Consider the following 14,734-nt stretch of genomic DNA (forward strand, 5'->3'; position numbering starts at 1 on the left):
CCAATATTCTGGGAGGTGGGTCATAGAGGATTCTGCTGTGATTTATGTCGGGGAGTGTTTTGCCTATGTTTTCCTCTAGGAGTTTTATAGTTTCTGGTCTCACGTTTAGATCTTTAATGCATTATGAGTTTATTTTTGTGTTCAGTTCAGTTCAGTTCAGTCGCTCAGTAGTGTCCGACTCTGTGACCCCATGAATCGCAGCATGCCAGGCCTCCCTGTCCATCACCAACTCCCGGAGTCTACCCAAACCCATGTCCATCAAGTCAGTGATGCCATACAACCATCTCATCCTCTGTCATCCCCTTTTCCTCCTGCCCCCAATCCTTCCCAGCATTAGGGTCTTTTCCAATGAGTCAACTCTTTGCATGAGGTGGCCAAAATATTGGAGTTTCAGCTTCAGCATCAGTCCTTCCAATGAACACCCAGGACTGATCTCCTTTAGGATGGAGTGGTTGCATCTCCTTGCAGTCCAAGGGACTCTCAAGAGTCTTCTCCAACACCACAGTTCAAAAGCATCATTCTTCGGCGCTCAGCTTTCTTCACTGTCCAACTCTCACATCCATACATGACCACTGGAAAAACCATAGCCTTGACTAGACGGACCTTTGTTGGCAAAGTAATGTCTCTGCTTTTAACTACGCTATTTAGGTTGGTCATAACCTTCCTTCCAAGGAGTAAGTGTCTTTTAATTTCATGGCTGCAATCATCAGCAGCAGTGATTTTGGAGCCCCCAAAAATAAAGTCTGACATTGTTCCCACTGTGTCCCCATCTATTTCCCATGAAGTGATGGGACCAGATGCCATGATCTTAGTTTTCTGAACGTTGAGCTTTAAGCCAACTTTTTCACTCTCCTCTTTCACCTTCATCAAAAGGCTCTTTAGTTCTTCTTCACTTTCTGCCATAAGGGTGGTGTCATCTGCATATCTGAGGTTATTGATATTTCTCCCAGCAATCTTGATTCCAGCTTGTTTCTTCCAGCCCAGGGTTTCTCATGAGGTACTCTGCATATAAGTTAAATAAGCAGGGTGACAATATACAGCCTTGATGTACTCCTTTTCCTATTTGGAACCAGTCTGTTGTTCCATGTTCAGTTCTAACTGTTGCTTCCTGACCCGCATACAGGTTTCTCAAGAGACAGATCAGGTGGTCTGGTATTCCCATCTCTTGAAGAATTTTCCACAATTTATTGTGATCCACACAGTCAAAGGCTTTGGCATAGTCAATAAAGCAGAAATAGATGTTTTTCTCGGAGAAGGCGATGGCAACCCACTCCAGTACTTTTGCCTGGAGAATCTCATGGACGGAGGAGCCTGGTGGGCTGCAGTCCATGGGGTCGCAAAGAGTCGGACACGACTAAGCGACTTCAGTTACCTTTTCACTTTCATGCATTGGAGAAGGAAATGGCAAGCCACTCCAGTGTTCTCGCCTGGAGTAACCCAGGGACAGCAGAGCCTGGTGGGCTGCTGTCTGTGGGGTCGCGCAGAGTCAGACACGACTGAAGCGACTTAGCAGTAGCAGATGTTTTTCTAGAACTCTCTTGCTTTTTTGATGATCCAGCAGATGTTGGCAATTTGATCTCTGGTTCCTCTGCCTTTTCTAAAACCAGCTTGAATATCTGGAAGTTCACGGTTCACGTATTTCTGAACCCTGGCTTGGAGGATTTTGAGCATTACTTTACTAGTGTGTGAGATGAGTGCAATTGTGCAGTAGTTTGAGCATTATTTGGCATTGCCTTTCTCTGGGATTGGGATGAAAATTGACCTTTTACAGTCCTGTGGCCACTGCTGAGTTTTCCAGATTTTCTGGCATATTGAGTGCAGCACTTCCACAGCATCATCTTTCAGGATTTGAAATAGCTCAACTGGAATTCCATCACCTCTACTAGCTTTGTTTGTAGTGATGCTTTCTAAGGCCCACTTGACTTCACATTCCAGGATGTCTGGCTCTAGGTGAGTGATCATACCATCGTGATTATCTGGGTCATGAAGATCTTCTTTGTACAGTTCTTCTGTGTATTCTTGCCACCTTTTCTTAATATCTTCTGCTTCTGTTAGGTCCATACCATTTCTGTCCTTTATCAAGCCCGTCTTTGCATGAAATGTTCCCTTGGTATCTCTAATTTTCTTGAAGAGATCTCTAGTCTATTTTTGTGTATGGTGTTAGAAAGTGTTCTAGTTTCATTCTGTTACAAGTTCTTGACCAGTTTTCCCAACACCACTTGTTAAAGAGATTGTCTTTTCTCCATTGTATATTCTTGCCTCCTTTGTCGAAGATAAGGTGTCCATAGGTACATGGATTTATCTCTGGGCTTTCTATTTTGTTCCATTGATCTATATTTCTTTCTTTGTGCCAGTACCACACTGTTTTAATGACTGTGGCTTTGTAGTAGAGCCTGAAGTCAGGCAGGTTGATTCCTCCAGTTCCATTCTTCTTTCTCAAGATTGCTTTGGCTATTTGAGGTTTTTTATATTTCCATACAAATTGTGAAATTATTTGTTCTAGTTCTGTGAAAAATACTGCTGGTAGCTTGATAGGGACTGCATTGAATCTATTGATTGCTTTGGGTAGTATAATCATTTTCACTATATTGATTCTTCCAATCCATGAATATGGTATATTTCTCCATCTATTTGTGTCCTCTTTGATTTCCTTCATCAGTGTTTTATAGTTTTCTAAATATAGGTCTTTTGTTTCTTTAGGTAGATATATTCCTAAGTATTTCATTCTTTTCGTTGCAATGGTGAATGGAATTGTTTCCTTAATTTCTCTTTCTGTTTTCTCATTGTTAGTGTATAGGAATGCAAGGGATTTCTCTTTGTTAATTTTACATCCTGCAACTTTACTATATTCATTGATTAGCTCTAGTAATTTTCTGGTAGAGTCTTTAAGGTTTTCTATGTAGAGGATCATGTCATCTACAAACAGTGAGAGTTTTACTTCTTCTTTTCCTATCTGTATTCCTTTTATTTCTTTTTCTGCTCTGATTGCTGTGGCCAAAACTTCCAAAGCTATGTTGAATAGTAGTGGTGAGAGTGGGCACCCTTGCCTTGTTCCTGACATTAGGGAAACTGCTTTCAATTTTTCACCATTGAGGATAATGTTTGCTGTGGTTTTGTCATATATTGCTTTTATTATGTTGAGGTGTGTTCCTTCTTTTCCTGCTTTCTGGAGGATTTTTATCATAAATGGATGTTGAATTTTGTCAAAGGCTTTCTCTGCATCTATTGAGATAATCATATGGTTTTTATCTTTCAATTTGTTAATGTGGTGTATTACATTGGTTGATTTGTGGATATTAAAGAATTCTTGCATTCCTGGGAAAAAGCCCACTTGGTCATGATATATGATCTTTTTAATATGTTGTTGGATTCTGTTTGCTAGAATTTTGTTAAGGATTTTTGCATCTATGTTCATCAGTGATATTGGCCTGTAGTTTTCTTTTTTTGTGGCATCTTTGTCTGGTTTTGGTAGTAGGGTGATGGTGGCCTCATAGAATGAGCTTGGAAGTTTGCCTTCTGCAATTTTTCTGGAAGAGTTTGAGTAAGATAGATGTTAGCTCTACTCTAAAATTTTGGTAGAATTCAGCTGTGAAGCCGTCTGGTCCTGGGCTTTTGTTTTCTGGAAGGTTTCTGATTACAGTTTCGATTTCCATGCTTGTGATGGGTCTGTTAAGATCTTCTATTTCTTCCTGGTTCAGTTTTGGAAAGTTATACTTTTCTAAGAATTTGTCCATTTCTTCCAAATTGTCCATTTTATTGGCATATAGCTGTTGGTAGTAGTCTCTTATGATCCTTTGTGTTTCTGTGTAGTCTGTTGTGATCTCTCCATTTTCATTTCTAATTTTGTTGATTTGATTCTTCTCCCTTTGTTTCTTGATGTGTCTGGCTAACGGTTTGTCAATTTTATTTATCTTCTCAAAAAACCAGGTTTTAGCTTTGTTGATTTTTGCTATGGTCTCTTTTGTTTCTTTTGCATTTATTTCTGCCTTAATTTTTAAGATTTCTTTCCTTCTACTAACCATGGGGTTCTTAATTTCTTCCTTCTCTAGTTGCTTTAGGTGTAGAGTTAGGTTATTTTTTTTTATATATAAATTTATTTATTTTAGTTGGGGGCTAATTACTTTACAATATTGTAATAGTTTTTGCCATACATTGACATGAATCAGCCATGAGTTTACATGTGTTCCCCTTCCTGGACCCCCCACCCACCTCCCTCCCCATCCCATCCCTCTGGGTCATCCCATTGCCCCGGCCCTGAGCCTTTGTCTCATGCATCGAACATGGAATGGTGTTCTGTTTCACATATGATAATATACATGTTTCAATGCTATTCTCCCAGAACGTCCCACCCTCACCTTCTCCCTCAGAGTCCATAAAATTGTTCTATGCATCTGTGTCTCTTATTCTGTCTCGCATATAGGGTTATCGTTGCCATCTTTCAAATTCCATATATATGCATTAGTATACTGTATTGTTGTTTTTCTTTCTGGCTTACTTCACTCTGTATAATGGGCTCCAGTTTCATCCATCTCAGTAGAACCGATTCAAATGTATTTTTTTAATGGCTGAGTAATATTCCATTGTGTATATGTACCACAGCTTCCTTATCCATTCGTCTGCTGATGGACATCTAGGTTGCTTCCATGTCCTGGCTATTGTAAACAGTGCTGCGATGAACACTGGGGTATTTATTTGACTTTTTTTCTTGTTTCTTGACGTAAGCCTGTATTGCTATGAACCTTCCCCTTAGCACTGCTTTTACAGTGTCCCATAGGTTTTGGGTTGTTGTGTTTTCATTTTCATTCATTTCTATGCATATTTTGATTTCTTCTGTGATTTTTTTGGTTATTCAGAAGTGTGTTGGTTAGCCTCCATATGTTGGGATTTTTAATAGTTTTTTTCCTGTAATTGAGATCTAATCTTACTGCGTTGTGGTCAGAGAAGATGATTGGAATGATTTCAATTTTTCTGTATTTGCCAAGGCTAGATTTATGGCCCAGGATGTGATCTATCCTGGAGAAGGTTCCGTGTGCACTTGAGAAAAAGGTGAAATTGATTGTTTTGGGGTGAAATGTCCTGTAGATATCAATTAGGTCTAGCTGGTCCATTGTATCTTTTAAAGTTTGTGTTTCCTTGTTAATTTTCTCTTTAGCTGATCTGTCCATAGGTGTGAGTGGTGTATTAAAGTCTCCCACTATTATTGTGTTATTGTTAATTTCCTCTTTCATACTTGTTAGCATTTGCCTTACATATTGTGGTGCTCCTATGTTCGCTGCATATATATTTATAATTGTTATATCTTCTTCTTGGATTGATCCTTTGATCATTATGTAGTGTCCTTCTTTGTCTCCTTTCACAGCCTTTATTTTAAAGTCTACTTTATCTGAAATGAGTATTGTGACTCCTGCTTTCTTTTGGTCTCCGTTTGCGTGAAATATTCTTTTCCAGCCCTTCACTTTCAGTATATGTGTCCCTTGTTTTGAGGTGGGTCTCTTGTAGACAGCATATATAGGGGTCTTGTTTTTGTATCCATTCAGCCAGTCTTTGTCTTTTGGTTGGGGCATTCAACCCATTTACATTTAATGTAATTATTGATAAGTATGGTCCTGTTGCCATTTACTTTGTTGTTTTGGGTTCATGTTTATACACTCTTTCTGTGTTTCCTAGAAGATCCTCTAGCATTTGGTGAAGAGCTGGTTTGGTGGTGCTGAATTCTCTCAGCTTTTGCTTGTCTAAAGCTTTTAACTTCTCCTTCATATCTGAATGAGATCCTTGCTGGGTACAGTAATCTGGGTTGCAGGTTATTCTCTCTCATTACTTTAAGTACGTCCTGCCATTCCCTTCTGGCCTGAAGAGTTTCTATTGAAAGATCAGCTGTTATCCTTATGGGGAGCCCCTTGTGTATTATTTGTTGTTTTTCCCTTTTAATATTTGTTCTTTGTGTTTGATCTTTGTTAATTTGATTAATATGTGTCTTGGGGTGTTTCGCCTTGGGTTTATCCTGTTTGGGACTCTCTTGGTTTCTTGGACTTGGGTGACTAATTCCTTCCCCATTTTAGGGAAATTTTCAACTATTATCTCTTCGAGTATTTTTTCATGGCCTTTCCTTTTGTCTTCTTCTTCTGGGACTCCTATGATTCGAATGTTGGGACGTTTCATATTGTCCCAGAGGTCCCGGATGTTTTCCTCATTTCTTTTGATTCTTTTTTCCTCTCTGCTTCATTTATTTCCACCATTCTATCGTCTACCTCACTTATCCTATCTTCTGCCTCCGTTATTCTACTGTTGGTTCCCTCCAGAGTGTTTTTGATCTCATTTATTGCATTATTCATTATACAATGACTCTTTTTTTATTTCGTCTAGGTCCTTGCTAAACATTTCTTGTATCTTCTCAATCCTTGTCTCCAGGCTATTTATCTGTAACTCCATTTTGTTTTCAAGATTTTGGATCATTTTTATTATCATTATTCTAAATTCTTTTTCAGGTAGATTCCCTATCTCATCCTCTTTTGCTTGGTTTGGTGGGCATTTATCATTTTCCTTTACTTGCTGAGTATTTCTCTGCCTTTTCATCTTGTTTAGATTGCTGTGTTTGTGGTGGCCTTTCTGTATTCTGGTAGTTTGAAGTTCCTCTTTATTGTGGAGGTTGCTCCCTGTGGGTGGGGTTGGACGATTGGCTCGTCAAGGTTTCCTGGTTAGGGAAGCTTGCGTCTGTGTCCTGGTGGGTGGAGCTGGATTTCTTCTCTCTGAAGTGCAATGGAGTGTCCAGTAGTGAGTTTTGAGATGTTTTTGGGTTTGGTGTGACTTTGGGCAGCCTGTATATTGATGCTCAGGGCTATGTTTCTGCATTGCTGGAAAATTTGCATGGTATGTCTTGCTCTGGAACTTATTGGCTCTTGGGTGGAGCTTGGTTTCAGTGTAGGTATGGAGGCTTTTGGATGATCTCTTATTAATTAATGTTCCTTGGAATCAGGAGTTCTCTGGTGTTCTCAGGTTCTGGGCTTAAGCCTCCTGCCTCTGGTTTTCAGACTTATCTTGCAGTAGCCTCAAGACTTCTCCATCAATACAGCACTGATAATAAAACTTCTAGGTTAATGGTGAAAAGATTCTCCACAGTGAGGGATACCCAGAGAGTTTCACCGAGTTACACGGAGAGAAGAAGAGGGAGGAGGGAGATAGAGGTGACCAGGAGGAGAAGAGGGGGACTCAAAAGGGGAGAGAGCAATCTAGCCAGTAAACAATTCCTTATGTGCTCTCCACAGCCTGGAACCCTCAGAGAGGTTCACAGAGTTACATAGGGAAGAGAAGAGGGAGGAAGGAGATAGAGGTGAGCAGGAGGAGAAAGAGGGGAATCAAGAGGAGAGAGGAAGATCTGGGCAGTACTCTGTTCCCTAAGTGTTCTCCGCTGCCCAGAACACCCACAGAGATCCACAGAATTGGGTTGTTGTTCCATGTCCAGTTCTAACTGTTGCTTTTTGATCTGCATGAGGTTCTCAAGAGACAGGTCAGATGATCTGGTATTCCCATCTCTTTCAGAATTTTCCACAGTTTATTGTGATCCACACAGTCAAAGGCTTTGGCATAGTCAATAAAGCAGAAGTAGATGTTTTTCTGGAACCCTCTTGCTTTTTCGATGATCCAGCGGATATTGGCAATTGGATCTCTGGTTCCTCTGCCTTTTCTAAAACCAGCTTGAACATCTGGAAGTTGAAAGTTCATGTATTGCTGAAGCCTGGCTTGGAGAATTTTGAGCATTACTTTACTAGCGTGTGAGATGAGTGCAATAGTGCGGTAGTTTGAGCATTCCTTGGCATTGATTTTCTTTGGGATTGGGATGAAAACTGACCTTTTCCAGTCCTGTGGCCACTGCTGAGTTTTCCAGATTTGCTGGCATATTGAGTGCAGCACTTTCACAGCATCATCTTTCAGGATTTGAAACAGCTCAACTGGAATTCCATCACCTCCCCTAGCTTTGTTCGTAGTGATGCTTTCTAAGGCCCACTTGACTTCACATTCCAGGATATCTGGCTCTAGGTGAGTGATCACACCATCATGATTATCTGGGTCGTGAAGATCTTTTTTGTACAGTTCTTCTGTGTATTCTTGCCACCTCTTCTTAATATCTTCTGCTTCTGTTAGGTCCATACCGTTTCTGTCCTTTATCAAGCCTATCTTTGTATGAAATATTCCTTTGGTATCCATAATTTTCTTGAGGAGATCTTTAGTCTTTCCCAATCTGTTGTTTTCCTCTATTTCTTTGCATTGATCACTGAGAAAGGCTTTCTTATCTTCCCTTGCTATTCTTTGGAACTCTGCATTCAGATGGGAATATCTTTCCTTTTCTCCTTTGCTTTCTGCTTCTCTTCTCTTCCCAGCTATCTGTAAGGCCTCCTCAGACAGCCATTTTGCTTTTTTGCATTTCTTTTCCATGGGGATTTTCTTGATCCCTGTCTCCTGCACAATGTCACAAACCTCTGTCCATAGTTCGTCAGGCACTCTGTCTATCAGGTCTAGTCCCTTAAATCTATTTGTCACTTCCACTGTATACTCATAAGGGATTTGATCTAGGTCATACCTGAATGGTCTGGTGGTTTTCCCTACTTTCTTCAATTTAAGTCTGAATTTGGCAATAAGCAGTTCATGATCTGAGCCACAGTCTGCTCCCGGTCTTGTTTTTGCTGACTGTATAGAGCTTCTCCATCTTTGGCTGAAAAGAATATAATCAATTTGTTTTCGGTGTTGACCATCTGGTGATGTCCACCTGTAGACTTTTCCCTTGTGTTGTTGGAAGAGGGTGTTTGCTATGACCAGTGCATTCTCTTGGCAAAACTCTATTAGCCTTTGCCCTGCTTCATTCTGTACTCCAAGGCCAAATTTTCCTGTTACGCCAGGTGTTTCTCGACTTTCTGCTTTTGCATTCCAGTCCCCTATAATGAAAAGGACATCTTTTTTGGGTGTTAGTTCTAGAAGGTCTTGTAGGTCTTCATAGAACCGTTCAACTTCAGCTTCTTCAGCATTACTGGTCGGGGCATAGACTTGGCTTACTGTGATATTGAATGGTTTGCCTTGGAAACGAACAGAGATCATTCTGTCGTTTTTGAGATTGCATCCAAGTACTACATTTTGGACTCTTTTGTTGACCATGATGGCTACTCCATTTCTTCTAAGGGATTCTTGCACACAGTAGTAGATATAATGGTCATCTGAGTTAAATTCACCCATTCCAGTCCATCTTAGTTCCCTGATTCCTAGAATGTCGACGTTCACTCTTGCCATGTCCTGTTTGACCACTTCCAATTTGCCTTGATTCATGGACCTAACATTCCAGGTTCCTATGCAATATTGCTCTTTCTGAAGGAGATGGGAATACCAGACCATCTGACCTGTCTCTTGAGAAACCTGTATGCAGGTCAGAAAGCAACAGTTAGAACTGAACATGGAACAACAGACTGGTTCCAAATAGGATAAGGAGTACATCAAGGCTGTATATTGTCACCCTGTTTATTTAACTTATATGCAGAGTACCTCATGAGAAAACCTGGGCTGGAAGAAACACAAGCTGGAATCAAGATTGCTGGGAGAAATATCAATAACCTCAGATATGCATATGACACTACCCCTATGGCAGAAAGTGAAGAAGAACTAAAGAGCCTCTTGATGAAAGTGAAAGAGGAGAGTGAAAAAGTTGGCTTAAAGCTCAACAAGCAGAAAACTAAGATCATGGCATCTGGTCCCATCACTTCATGGGAAATAGATGGGGACACAGTGGAAACAGTGTCAGACTTTATTTTTTGGGGCTCCAAAATCACTGCTGACGGTGATTGCAGCCATGAAATTAAAAGACACTTACTCCTTGGAAGGAAGGTTATGACCAACCTGGATAGTATAGTTAAAAGCAGAGACATTACTTTGCCAACAAAGGTCCGTCTAGTCAAGGCTATGATTTTTCCAGTGGTTATGCAGGGATGTGAGAGTTGGACGGTGAAGAAAGCTGAGTGCCAAAGAATTGATGCTTTTGAACTGTGGTGCTGGAGAAGACTCTTGAGAGTCCCTTGGACTGCAAGGAGATGCAACCACTCCATCCTAAAGGAGATCAGTCCTGGGTGTTCATTGGAAGGACTGAGGTTGAAGCTGAAACTCCTATACTTTGGCCACCTCATGCAAAGAGTTGACTCATTGGAAAAGACCCTAATGCTGGGAAGGATTGGGGGCAGGAGGAGAAGGGGACGTCAGAGGATTAGGTGGTGTGATGGCATCCCTGATTTGATGGACATGGGTTTGGGTAAACTCCGGGAGTTGGCGATGGACAGGGAGGCCTGGCGTGCTGCGATTCACGGGGTCGCAAAGAGTCGGATTCGACTGAGCGACTGAACTGACTGAACTTGTTCCGTTACCCAGTCGGAGCAGCTCAGGCAGCCAGGTGTTTGGCGAGCGCACTCTTCCCAGGTGGGGCGGTGCGACTTATCACCTCCCCAGTCCCAGCCTTGGTTTCTTGTCGCGCCCGGCTCCGGTGTACCTTGACTTCTGGGGAGCTGGTCTCTGGCTGTGACCCTCCCGGCGGATGTCAACCCTCTGGAATCTCAGGCGGTCTTTGCTTAGAAACTGGAAGACTGTTTGCAGGGGATGCCCTCTCTGAGGCCGAGTTCGTCCCTTTCGGCTCTGGCTGGCCCTGCCTGCCCGCTGCATCTGGCGGGGGATGGGGCGGTCCGCAGCTGGATAGCTCTTCTCTGTTATTGCTCAGTCCTTTGTTCTGTGAGCGGGCCGGCAGTGCCTTAGGTTTGGGCTTTTATCGGGATAGTTCTCTCTCTCTCTCTGGCTATCCCACAGTTTAGGTTGCTATCTCACGTTAGCTCCCTCAGATTGTCCTCAGGGCATTTAGGCCCGGTCCTTACCCTAAGCAGTGCTGCCAGCTCCTCTCTATTCAGCCCCCACTTGCTGGTGGCTGATGCGAGTGTCTGGGGGTACTTCTCTGCTGGGAGTTGCCTTTAGGCACGTAATCTGTGGGATTTATTTTATTTTTCCTCCTGGTTATATTGCCCTCTGAGATTCGAAAACTTCCCCCAAACCCGCTGGTGAGAGGGTTTCCTGGTGTTTGGAAACTTCTCTTTTACGACCCCCTCCCCGGGAGGGTCTCCATCCCTAACTCTTTGTCTCTCTTTTTATCTTTTATATTTTGTCCTACCTCCTTTAGAAGACAATGGGCTGCTTTTTTGGGTGCCTCATGTCCTCTGCCAGCATTCAGAAGTTGTTTTGTGAAGTTTGCTCAGCGTTCAAATGTTCTTTCAATGAACTTGTGGGGGAGAGAGTGGTCTCCCTGTCCTATTCCTCTGCCATCTTAGGACCGCCTCCCACAAGTGTCTTTTAATTTCATGGCTGGAGTCACCATCTGCAGTGATTTTGGAACCAAAGAAAATAGTCTCTCACTGTTTCCATTGTTTCCCCATCTATTTGCCATGAAGTGATGGGACCAGATGCCATAATCTTAGTTTTTTAAATGTTGAGTTTTAAGCCAGCTTTTTCACTCTCCTCTTTCACTTTCATCAAGAGGCTTTTTAGTTCCTCTTCACTTTCTGCCATAAGGGTGGTGTCATCTGCCTATCTGAGGCTATTAATATTTCTCCTGGTAATCTTGATTCCAGACCCGGAGCGCTCGGGACTTGCCCGTAGTGGTGACGGCGGCAACATGTCCGTGGCGTTCGCGGCCCCGAGGCAGCGCGGCAAGGGGGAGATCACCCCCGCCGCGATTCAGAAGATGCTGGATGAAAATAACCATCTTATTCAGTGTATAATGGACTATCAGAATAAAGGAAAGACCTCAGAGTGTTCTCAGTATCAACAGATGTTGCATACCAACTTGGTCTACCTTGCTACAATAGCAGATTCTAATCAGAACATGCAGTCTCTCTTACCAGCACCACCCACACAGAATATGCCGATGGGTCCCGGAGGGATGAGTCCGAGCGGCCCTCCCCCACCTCCGCGAGCTCACAACATGCCTTCAGATGGAATGGTAGGTGGGGGTCCTCCGGCACCACACATGCAGAACCAGATGAACGGCCAGATGCCTGGGCCCAACCATATGCCTATGCAGGGACCTGGACCCAGTCAACTTAATATGACAAACAGTTCCATGAACATGCCTTCAAGTAGCCATGGGTCCATGGGAGGTTACAACCATTCCGTGCCGTCTTCCCAGAGCATGCCGGTACAGAACCAGATGACCATGAGTCAAGGGCAGCCCATGGGAAACTACGGCCCCAGACCAAATATGAGTATGCAACCAAACCAAGGTCCAGTGATGCACCAGCAGCCTCCTTCTCAACAGTACAACATGCCCCAGGGAGGCGGACAGCATTACCAAGGCCAGCAGCCACCCATGGGAATGATGAGTCAAGTTAACCAAGGCAATCATATGCTGGGTCAGAGGCAGATCCCTCCCTATAGACCACCTCAACAGGGGCCACCACAGCAGTACTCAGGCCAGGAAGACTATTATGGGGACCAATACAGTCATGGTGGACAAGGTCCTCCAGAAGGCATGAACCAGCAATATTACCCTGATGGAAATTCACAGTATGGCCAACAGCAAGATGCCTACCAAGGACCACCTCCGCAACAGGGCTACCCACCCCAGCAGCAGTACCCAGGGCAGCAAGGCTACCCAGGACAGCAGCAGGGCTACGGTCCTTCACAGGGTGGCCCAGGTCCTCAGTATCCTAACTACCCCCAGGGACAAGGTCAGCAGTATGGGGGTTACAGACCAGCACAGCCTGGACCCCCACAGCCACCGCAGCAGAGGCCTTATGGGTACGACCAGGGGCAGTATGGAAACTACCAGCCGTGAAAAGGACTTCCATTCCAGCAGCCAGTATCCGTCAGCAGCCATACTGTCGCCTCCGCACTGTGGACACCTCCCTGTGAAGAGACCCTTCCATTCCATCTAGTTTTTGGAAAAAACCTTGTGGATAAGCGGCTGTTTCATCCGTAAGCAGCCTGTGTGGCTTAGTTATAAAAAGGCTTTAGTAGCTCAAAAATACTCTTGATTTCACATGTCTACTCTAGATGGCAACATTGGACAGAAAATACAATGACATACCCAGTTTGCAATGAATTCGGAACTGCGTTTCAGACGGACTGTTACGGACTGAAAGGTGTGAACAGCTTTGTATGTTTATGAAGGTTAAGGGAATTTAATACTTTTCCATAGATTCTTTTGTAAGGGGAAGAGGGAAATGTACACTTTTTACAGCAGCAATATTTTGTATATTATGTTTATTTCATGTGGTGAATATGCAAGGCGGTACACTACGCGCTGGACAGAATCAGAAATCCTCTGTTAATGGGGATGGGGGCACGTTGGATGCTTGATTGTGCGAGTCTGAAAATGGTGTTCTGTGAAGCTAAAGGTGAGGGGAAGACAGAGCTCCCATACGTCCACTACTAGGTTCTTAGAGGACATTCAGACCCCCTTTTCTCTCTTAGCTGATCAGGGGCACTGTGGTACAGTTTTGAGTAAAAAGACATTTTTTAAAAAAGCTTTCCAGTTTTGTGGACAAAAACCTTTTTTATAAAAGATCATTTATAATTCTGTTTTAAAATGTGAGTCAATAAGAATTACTTCGTGTGGGATATGAAGAATCTTGGTTAACAGTTTCATGTAAGTCCTCTCCTAAAACAGCAATAACTGAACATGAAAGTTTTGATTTTACCTTGTTTGAGTAATCACTAGTAAGTAATATCAGAACATTTTATAAATGATATCAAAGAAGAGTCAACAATGATGCATTTTATTTTTTAACATGAGAAGGATTATTGGTTTCTATAATAAGAATAGTTCAGGAGACTTTATAAACCTTCCTTTCAACTTTTCTTGACTGGAAATAATGCCATTTATAAAGGAATACTTTTATGTTTCCCTCTTTTTTATGTTGGTTAATAGAACACAGAGATGTTTAGGAAAATGCTTGCTGATGAGGTTTATTCTGATCTATATTAAAAGCATAGAGGTTGCATTTCAGATCACTCTGTTTTATTAGCATGGTCTGTTTAATCATACTTGAGACTGTCCTGTGCCTGATTGTTTGAGCTGAGTTCAGGGATTTTGCAATGGGCAGGAAATCATGCATTGAGAAGTTTATAACCACAATTATTTAAGCGTAATCTGAAAACATCTAGCCCAAAGGTAAGTTGCTATTTTCATCACAGTTGCCTGTGCCCAGGGAGTAAGGTATATTCTTTATAATTGGATTGTTTTTTCCCACTTAAAACTGGAAACAACAGAAGGGGTGCCATAAATTTGAAAAAGCAAAATGTACTGTTCTCAACATACTGTAACCAAAAGGAGAAATTTTAATGTGTCTCTGTGTGTATGAAAGAGAGTGTGTGCGTGTTTTAAGGTCTGAATAAGGCTTTTTTCAACATGGTCAGTATAAAATGGATATCAAGTTTGAACAGATAAAGCATGGACAGCCTTATTGTGACTGAAATGCTTTTAGGTTCTGTGCCAATTTTCCACCACTGTGTACTTTGTTGCTATTTAAAACTGTATCAACTCTAACGGAATAATAAATTATTTGTGATTTAAAAAAAAAAAAAAAAATCTTGATTCCAGCTTGTGCTTCATCCAACCCAGAATTTCACATGGTGTACTCGGCATATAAGTTAAATAAGCAGGGTGACAATATACAGCCTTGACGTAGTCCTTTCCCAATTTGGAACCAGTCTGTTGTTCCAT

The 14,734-nt window shown here is 42.3% G+C and overlaps 1 long non-coding RNA gene and 1 pseudogene across 2 annotated transcripts in view; one reads left to right on the forward strand and one right to left on the reverse strand.

The window, feature by feature from the left end:
- Positions 1 to 14,734, reverse strand: part of LOC145503985 (uncharacterized) — a 38,299-nt gene that overhangs the window by 18,192 nt on the left and 5,373 nt on the right. The window lies entirely within an intron of this gene.
- Positions 11,656 to 14,599, forward strand: LOC145503983 (protein SSXT pseudogene; annotated as a pseudogene). The gene has a single exon (XR_014051976.1). The product of XR_014051976.1 is annotated as a protein SSXT pseudogene (transcript).

Source organism: Giraffa tippelskirchi, chromosome 4 (genome assembly GCF_054371585.1).
Source record: "Giraffa tippelskirchi isolate mGirTip1 chromosome 4, T2T-mGirTip1v1.2.pri, whole genome shotgun sequence".
In the NCBI taxonomy this organism is placed as follows: Eukaryota; Metazoa; Chordata; class Mammalia; order Artiodactyla; family Giraffidae; genus Giraffa; species Giraffa tippelskirchi.